Genomic DNA, 7069 nt, shown 5'->3' with positions numbered 1-7069 from the left:
CCCCCCCATCCAAACCCATCCTTCCTCTACTTCCTGTCTGTTGCTTTCCTCGCGCTGATCAGACTTGTTGGCTGCATATGTCTTTATCAGAAGACTTTTTTCAGTTTAAAGTGGCATTTTTACATTTTTTAATATATTTTTTAAACGTCTCATTGAGTAAAAAATAATTCCAAACAGAGTGAATCAACACAAAACCGTATCAGGAAGTGTATTTTTTTTTTTTTGTACGTCTGCGTCCATATAAAGTTGCATCTCCGCAGCAGCATCACCAGGCCTGCACATCCAAGAGGTGGTGTGTGTGTGTGTGTGTGTGCGTGCGTGCGTGTGTGTGTGTGTATGTGTGTCTGTGGATGTTGCAGAGAACCTCGCATCACTTCATCTCCCCCCTCCCCCGTTTCTGCTCCTCTCCCACATACTGGTGAAAATACAAAAAAAAAAAAAAAATGCAGAAGGGTCAGCAGCTCCATCTTAGACCCTCTTCATGAAAACTTTATCAGATGATGATGATGATGATGATGATGATGGAGATGAATGCTCACTTGTGGCTTTCCGATTTAGCAGCTCAACACAGAGCATCTATGATGACGGCAGACTATCAAACCGCCCCACACACCCACAGAAGTAGCTACATTTTTATTCTACATCCTCCCCCTCTCTCTTCCCTTTTTTTTCTCTCTCTCTTTCTCTCTCTCTCTCTGGCATCGATCCCTCCTCCCAACATCAAAGCTTTCTTTCTTGAAAAGTCAGAGGAAGAAGTAGGGGGTGAGGGAGGGAATGAGGAGAGAAAAAAAAGACATACAAGACCTTAAAAAAAAGAAGAAGAAGAAGGAGGAAAAAAAGACCCCCGGTGTCGTTGAGGCTGATTTGCATAGAAAGTAAACACCTCCCGTTAACGCAGCGGAATTCCCCGCACGGCTTCCTCCTCCAAAGGACTTTTTTCTCTCTCTTTCTTTTCCTCCCATCAGTGTCTTTGGTGTCCCGTTTACCCCTCCACCATGTATTTTTGTGTGTGTCTTTTTTCGTATAAATATACAGACGACTCCTCGCTCTGTGCCACGGTTCACCGCCTCCCCGGACCACTAGAGGGTAGCCTGGTACCCCTTTATATAAATATTCTCTCCTGCCACAACACAAGGAGTCATTGACGTGACTGTTTTATCAGGAGGGAATTTGCCACGGTTTGTTCGCCAGAACGAGCACAGCAATTTCTTTCTTTTCTTTTCTTTTTTTTTTTTTTTAATGTTACACTCGGCTGCATTAAGTAAAAAGGTGGAACAGTCAGAGGTAATCACTGTTAGTGATTAGCGTGACCGCGGGATGACCCATGCATACAGATGAACTCATTGCCGAACCTGCTCCGTTGTCTTATTTGTCCCCTCCTTTCACTCTCGACCACTAACGTCCGGAAAGTGTCTGGTTTCTGGTTGTTACAATGGTCTCTCTGTTTAAACCCCCTCCCTCCAAAAAGAAAAAGAAAAAGAAAAAAACAACAACAACAAGCTTTTGGTGGGTATTAAATATTAGTCACGGAAATTATTTCAATTTTAATCAGGCAAAACTGTTGGTACCTCAAAGCAAAGATTTCACACCTATCTTTCGGTTCAGCCTGTTTGATACTGAATTGTAAGAAACAAAAACCGTTTGGTGTAAATGTTTCTAAGCAGGTATGTAACCAGGCGTGGAAAAAAATATTCCAGTGTGTGTGATATTTAAACATATTTGGATATTTATCATTTTTAGTGACACTAACCAATGTAAGCGTTATAACTACTTTAAATCTTTGGTAAAATGCATGAACAACGCTATTTCTGGTAAGGCATAAATGAGGACAACCCCAATGTTTATTCCCACTTCAATTGGCTAAAATTACACACAAGCCTTTCAGATTAGGTTTACATTGTGAAAACACTGCTGCTAATCATTTTGGAAGACCTATTTAAACCTCAGACGATATTTAAACCTCAAGAGCTTGGTGTGCTCTTGACATAATTTTTAGAAAGAAGACCTTAGAAAGAAGACCTTAGGATGTCGTCAAAACTTTCAGTCATTCCACTGTATGCAAAAAGAGTCTACTAGTGGAAGACCTTCAGAACAGCTGCCAACTGACTCTAGTTTGGCTGTCCAATCATGTTTACCCTGAGAACACACCATAAGATGCTTCAAGAAGTCTCCAAACAGATAAACCCCTAATGTAGTTAGTCTCTAAGAAAAACACAAAGACCAGAGTAGAGTTTGGCAGAGAGAGTGCAGACAAACATCCAGGACTTTAGGAATATTGCTATTTGAATAAAAGTGTGTACTGCCGAATTACTTGGACACCAGAACAGACAACATGTCTGACACAAGCCAGATACAGTTAGACAGAAAAAAGGAGCTACAGCGGTGATACATGGCGGTGGAAGTGGTTTGGGAATAGTTTGTTTCTTCAGGTCCAAGGATGCTTGGGGGGAAATAAATGACATCTTTTTTGCGGAACTGGACTTTGTAGCAGGACAATGACCCAAAACATATCAGCAAATCCACCAAAATCTGCTGAGAGCTTTTAAAAAGAAGGTCCTGCCTCAAGTCAAAGATAATATGTTGGTCTTTGCAAGATATTGTTGGAAGACTTTTAATGGGCTGGATATGGAAATGTGCCTTAAAATATCTGCAAGGAATGAGGAGTGGTGCAAACCCTTCACCAGACTGATGGCAGAGATTGTACATAGAAATATGTCACTGAAGTTATATAAGCTAATGCCACACTTTTGTGTGGAATATTGACAGTCAGCAGGGTGTGCTAGTTTTTTTTTTCCAGTTAAAAAACACATTTTGCTTCTTTATTACTCTTGTTTACTTTATTGATTCAAACAAGATTGTTTTTACTGGTGTTATTTAGCTGACAATGTGTGTAAGCTATGTCTAAATGTTCAATTTAGTTAGAAATGGGTATGTTTGCTCTTTCTGAATCACTAGTAGCTCTCACAAATTAAAATACAATATACTTCCATGCTGAAAAGGTTTCTGTGTTGGAACAAGACGAAAGTGTTTCATCCAGCTTTAACTGCTTTAAACTCTGCATTACTGCTGAAGTCAAAATGCGAACTGTGGTTCTTAACTGTGACACAGTCACTGCCAATGACCAGCACGTTTTAGCTGGAGATGGATTACAGGCCTTCTGGTAAGAATAATAATGTTACATAAACATCATTTTTTTTTAGGAAGAAATATGGATTAAAATCAACCAAAATTGTATGCAGGCAAACTTTGAACCAGTTTTACTATATAAAAAAATACATACTTACTACAATCACTTTGTTATATCAGTGTACTCCTTTCTAGATAAACTCAAAGTCACGATCTGATCGCCTTGTTTGCCTTTGAGAAAACCCATTGCGACTGATCCAGGACTAATTGTGTATTCCTAGTCTGCCGGCTCGCCCTGTTTTTTCCTTCGTCCTTTGCTGCTCAGTATGGACAGCAGCGTCCGGCCAGCAGCACCACCAGCAGCTCAATGACGGCCCATCAGAGACCACGCCACCCAATGTCACACAGCCCAACACATCTGCACTGGTCACACAAACGGTTGCAGTCTGAGCAGCAACAACTGGTGGAAGTGTTGGAAGTTTTGTAGATTTTTTTTTTTTTTTTTTAGTTTTATTTTTAACCAGGTGTTTCAAACAACTTCTAATATGGAAATAGAAATTTGCTAAATGCTAACCAGTCATTAAGTAGATTCAAGTTGGTGGAAAAGTAAATGCTGAAGCCTGGTCTAACGAACCAAAAGCTGCTAAAAACTGGAAAGCTTGTGATATCTCCATATTAAGATATATGTTAACACATATCTTTCTATGTATCCTCTCATTTAGAGGATCATGCTTAGGAAAAAAAGCATGATCTGCAAATGAAATTCTTAGTTTTTGCTCGTGACTTAGCATACGCTAACAAGACAAACTATTAGAGTTTACCAAATTTAACTGGTGTGACAATTTGCAAATGTTTGATTTGATTCTGAATCTTGTAACCATTTTGTTATGGAAACATACAAGATTAGCAGAAAAAAAAGACTTGATTAAATTCTAACTAATTATTAAAAAACATTCTGCTACTTTTAGCACGTAAAGCGAGAACTAAATTAGTTACATTCTAACAAATAATTAAGATCACATTTACCATCTAGTTTGTAATCATGCGTGAATGAGAAACAATAAAGAATTGGTGTAAGGTAGTAAATATTCTGAAAGTGGTAATTTTTTTAAAATGTATTAAAATTTCTCCATGACAACCTTAACTGAGATTGGTAATAATTAGCAACTAACATCACATTTACAAATGTATACTAGACTAAACTTAAAGTAATTTTAATGTCTAACACCCTCTGATATTCCCTTTTATAGTTTGTGGCTTACTTAGGGTTGAGTTAAGTAGTGCACCGTCACCTACTGCATCTTTTCTATCTGAATAAAGCAATTTCATGCTTGATGATAATTTATTACTGCCCAGATAGCCGTACTCTTAAAAGACGATAACTGGTATCCATAGCAATAAGAAGCAGTTAGAGGCAGGGCCCACATGCACCACAAGTGGTCCTTGATCCTCTCTCTTTTAAGTAGGAAGATGCATACTCTGCCAACAAGAACACCTTTTTTTTCTTCTCCTTTTTGTTAAAAAGGCGTGAGCAGATCAAGCTAATTTATGTAGACAGAAAGCTGCAGCAGAGGCGACTAGCAATAAGTGCAGAAAGAAAGTGGGGGGTACTGACCAGCCAAAGAAAACTGCCAAGTCCAGATAATAGTTTTCCAGTTCTCTCCCATTAGAGATTCATCACAAGAAGCATCGCTGCATGAAGCGGATAAGATAAGACCTCGCCTCGAAAAAAAACAACAAAAACCAGCTTTTTTTGAGCAGCTGAGGCGTTTTTACTGGTTTGTAAAAATGTGTCCGTGAGCCAAGCGCAGGAATCCGGTCTGCGTTTTTTAACTCGGAGCAGGATTAGTGGGCTTATTTTCCACATACCTGTGTTTCTTACTGTTTTTTTTTTAATGACTGTTGCTTTGCACTTGTGGGGGTTTAAAATGTAAAGCCAAGCTCTAGTGCCTTCTCTGTTTACTTGCTCTCTCATCCCCTTAAAACATATACAAACAATCTTGGCATGCTTATTAGTTGTTGTTTTGTTGGTTAGCTAGCCTCTTCCAACATGTTAAAGCAGTTTTCCTACTTGGAAGGAAATCATGAAAGGACATAGCGCCGTGCGAAAATGTTCACACCCCTTCATCAACAAGATTCTACATAATTTATGTGGCAGATCAAAACAAATAAGAGTGTAATTGTGAAGTGAGATGAAAACAGGATATTAAAGGGGCAGTATTATGTATTTTCTAGGCACATGGTGCCATTTTTTTAACACAATAAAGTAACTGTTACCTTTAGTAGTCATAAAAATGCTATATATCAAATATAATTTAAAAGAAAATTGTCTTTGTAATATAGCAGGCTTCTGTCTCTTTAAGAAGGTCCTGCTCTTTCTGAAACTCCGCCTTCAGGAAGTCGTCACCACATGCAGGAGCATGTTAACCCTTTGACAGCATTTTTACCAGCTTTGCTCTGAGAAGAAGCTGATATAACGAGCTCACAGATGTGCAGTTCCACCAGGTGTTTGCTGATTGTTGCTAGCTAGTCTGAAGGAGCTGAGTGGGGGAGTCACAAGGGAAGACATGCAACACTCCAGGTATGTTTTTGATGAGGGAATAACATTATTAAATGATGTAACGCTAAACTTTACATAACACTGCCCCTTTAAAGATTTACTTTCCTAATACAAATCTGAAAAGTATGTAATAAATTTCATTTGGATTCATTTGACTCAGTACTCTGTAGAAACACTTTGCTGCAACTACAGCAGATACCATGCATATTCATAGACTTAAATGTGAATACAACAGACATTTCTGGCCATTTAAAGAGACGTGTATGATTACAGGATGACAAAATGTGAAAATGTTCAAGGAGTTAGAATACTTTTGCAAAGCAAATGCAAACAGTTGGCGGTGTTACATCGTTGTTTCTGGAGCCTCTGTTGTAAGTGTCACAGTTCAAACAGATGACAATAGTAAGTTCTCACTTTTAGGGAACATTAGTGGTGCTCAAAATCAACAACTCCCAAAGGTGCAATGAAAATTCTGTTTGCTTTAAACCCAGAATGTAGACTGGTCCTGCAGCAAACGGGAGGGAAAAAAAATCATCCTCTCCTTTGGGCTGGGAGGAAAATCTTATTAATCCCATAATGTTAAAGTGTCAATTTGTCTTTCCATTTAACTGTTATAGAAGACACTCAGTGTAAGAACAGACTCACTGTAAGAACAGACTTTGGATTACAGTGGTTCACAGTGAAAAAAGGAAACCGATCTGAGAACCAGTTAACAGGAATCTCGCCCTGAGATTCCACCAGCAGTCACATGTTTGCAATTTCACGCTCTGCGCTGCCTCGGCCACTGATCTGTACGGTCATTACCATGTCTTTCATTTGCCCCGCTCGTCTCCTGGGGCCCCGGGTTTGATCCTTTTACTCAACAGCGCATGCATGCTGTTGCTGTCGTTAACGGAATTGTGGCACTCTGTATACCTGTGATGGCAGACATTTTGACTCGCTGAGACAGAAAAAAAAAAACACAAGCGTTAGTGACGTGTCTTTTTTTTTTTTTTTTCCTGTAATGACCTGTGGGAAGGCATGATGGTTCTGTTCTCCTCCCCGCTATGACAAGTTGCTCTATCTGCTGTGAAAAGAGTCCAGAGATAAAAATCAATCAGTGACTGATGGTTCAAGATAAAGTGTGAATGCTACATCTTTCATCTCTTCATACAGCAGAACATCGGCAACTTCGCAACAGAAGATTTATATATATACACTAGCAAAAGTGAAATGGACAAGGAGAAACAGTGCATGTAGCTGCTGGCCTTTGACAAGTTGTATAATGTGTAAAAGACATATTTTAATGTTTTATAAATGATAAATCTTTGGAATCAAGATTTCATGTCTAGACTGGTTTCTTGGAAGTTGCTCTACTTCAAGAATGTCATTATGGCAAAAAAA

The 7069-nt window shown here is 39.0% G+C and overlaps 1 protein-coding gene across 3 annotated transcripts in view; it reads left to right on the top strand.

The window, feature by feature from the left end:
- Positions 1-7069, top strand: part of ntrk3b (neurotrophic tyrosine kinase, receptor, type 3b) — a 273282-nt gene that overhangs the window by 951 nt on the left and 265262 nt on the right. The gene's annotated exons all lie outside the window — the stretch shown is intronic.

This window comes from Poecilia reticulata, linkage group LG3 (assembly GCF_000633615.1).
Source record: "Poecilia reticulata strain Guanapo linkage group LG3, Guppy_female_1.0+MT, whole genome shotgun sequence".
Taxonomy (NCBI): Eukaryota; Metazoa; Chordata; class Actinopteri; order Cyprinodontiformes; family Poeciliidae; genus Poecilia; species Poecilia reticulata.
Note: the sequence above shows the minus strand (reverse complement) of the source record. Positions and strands in the feature narration are given on the sequence as shown.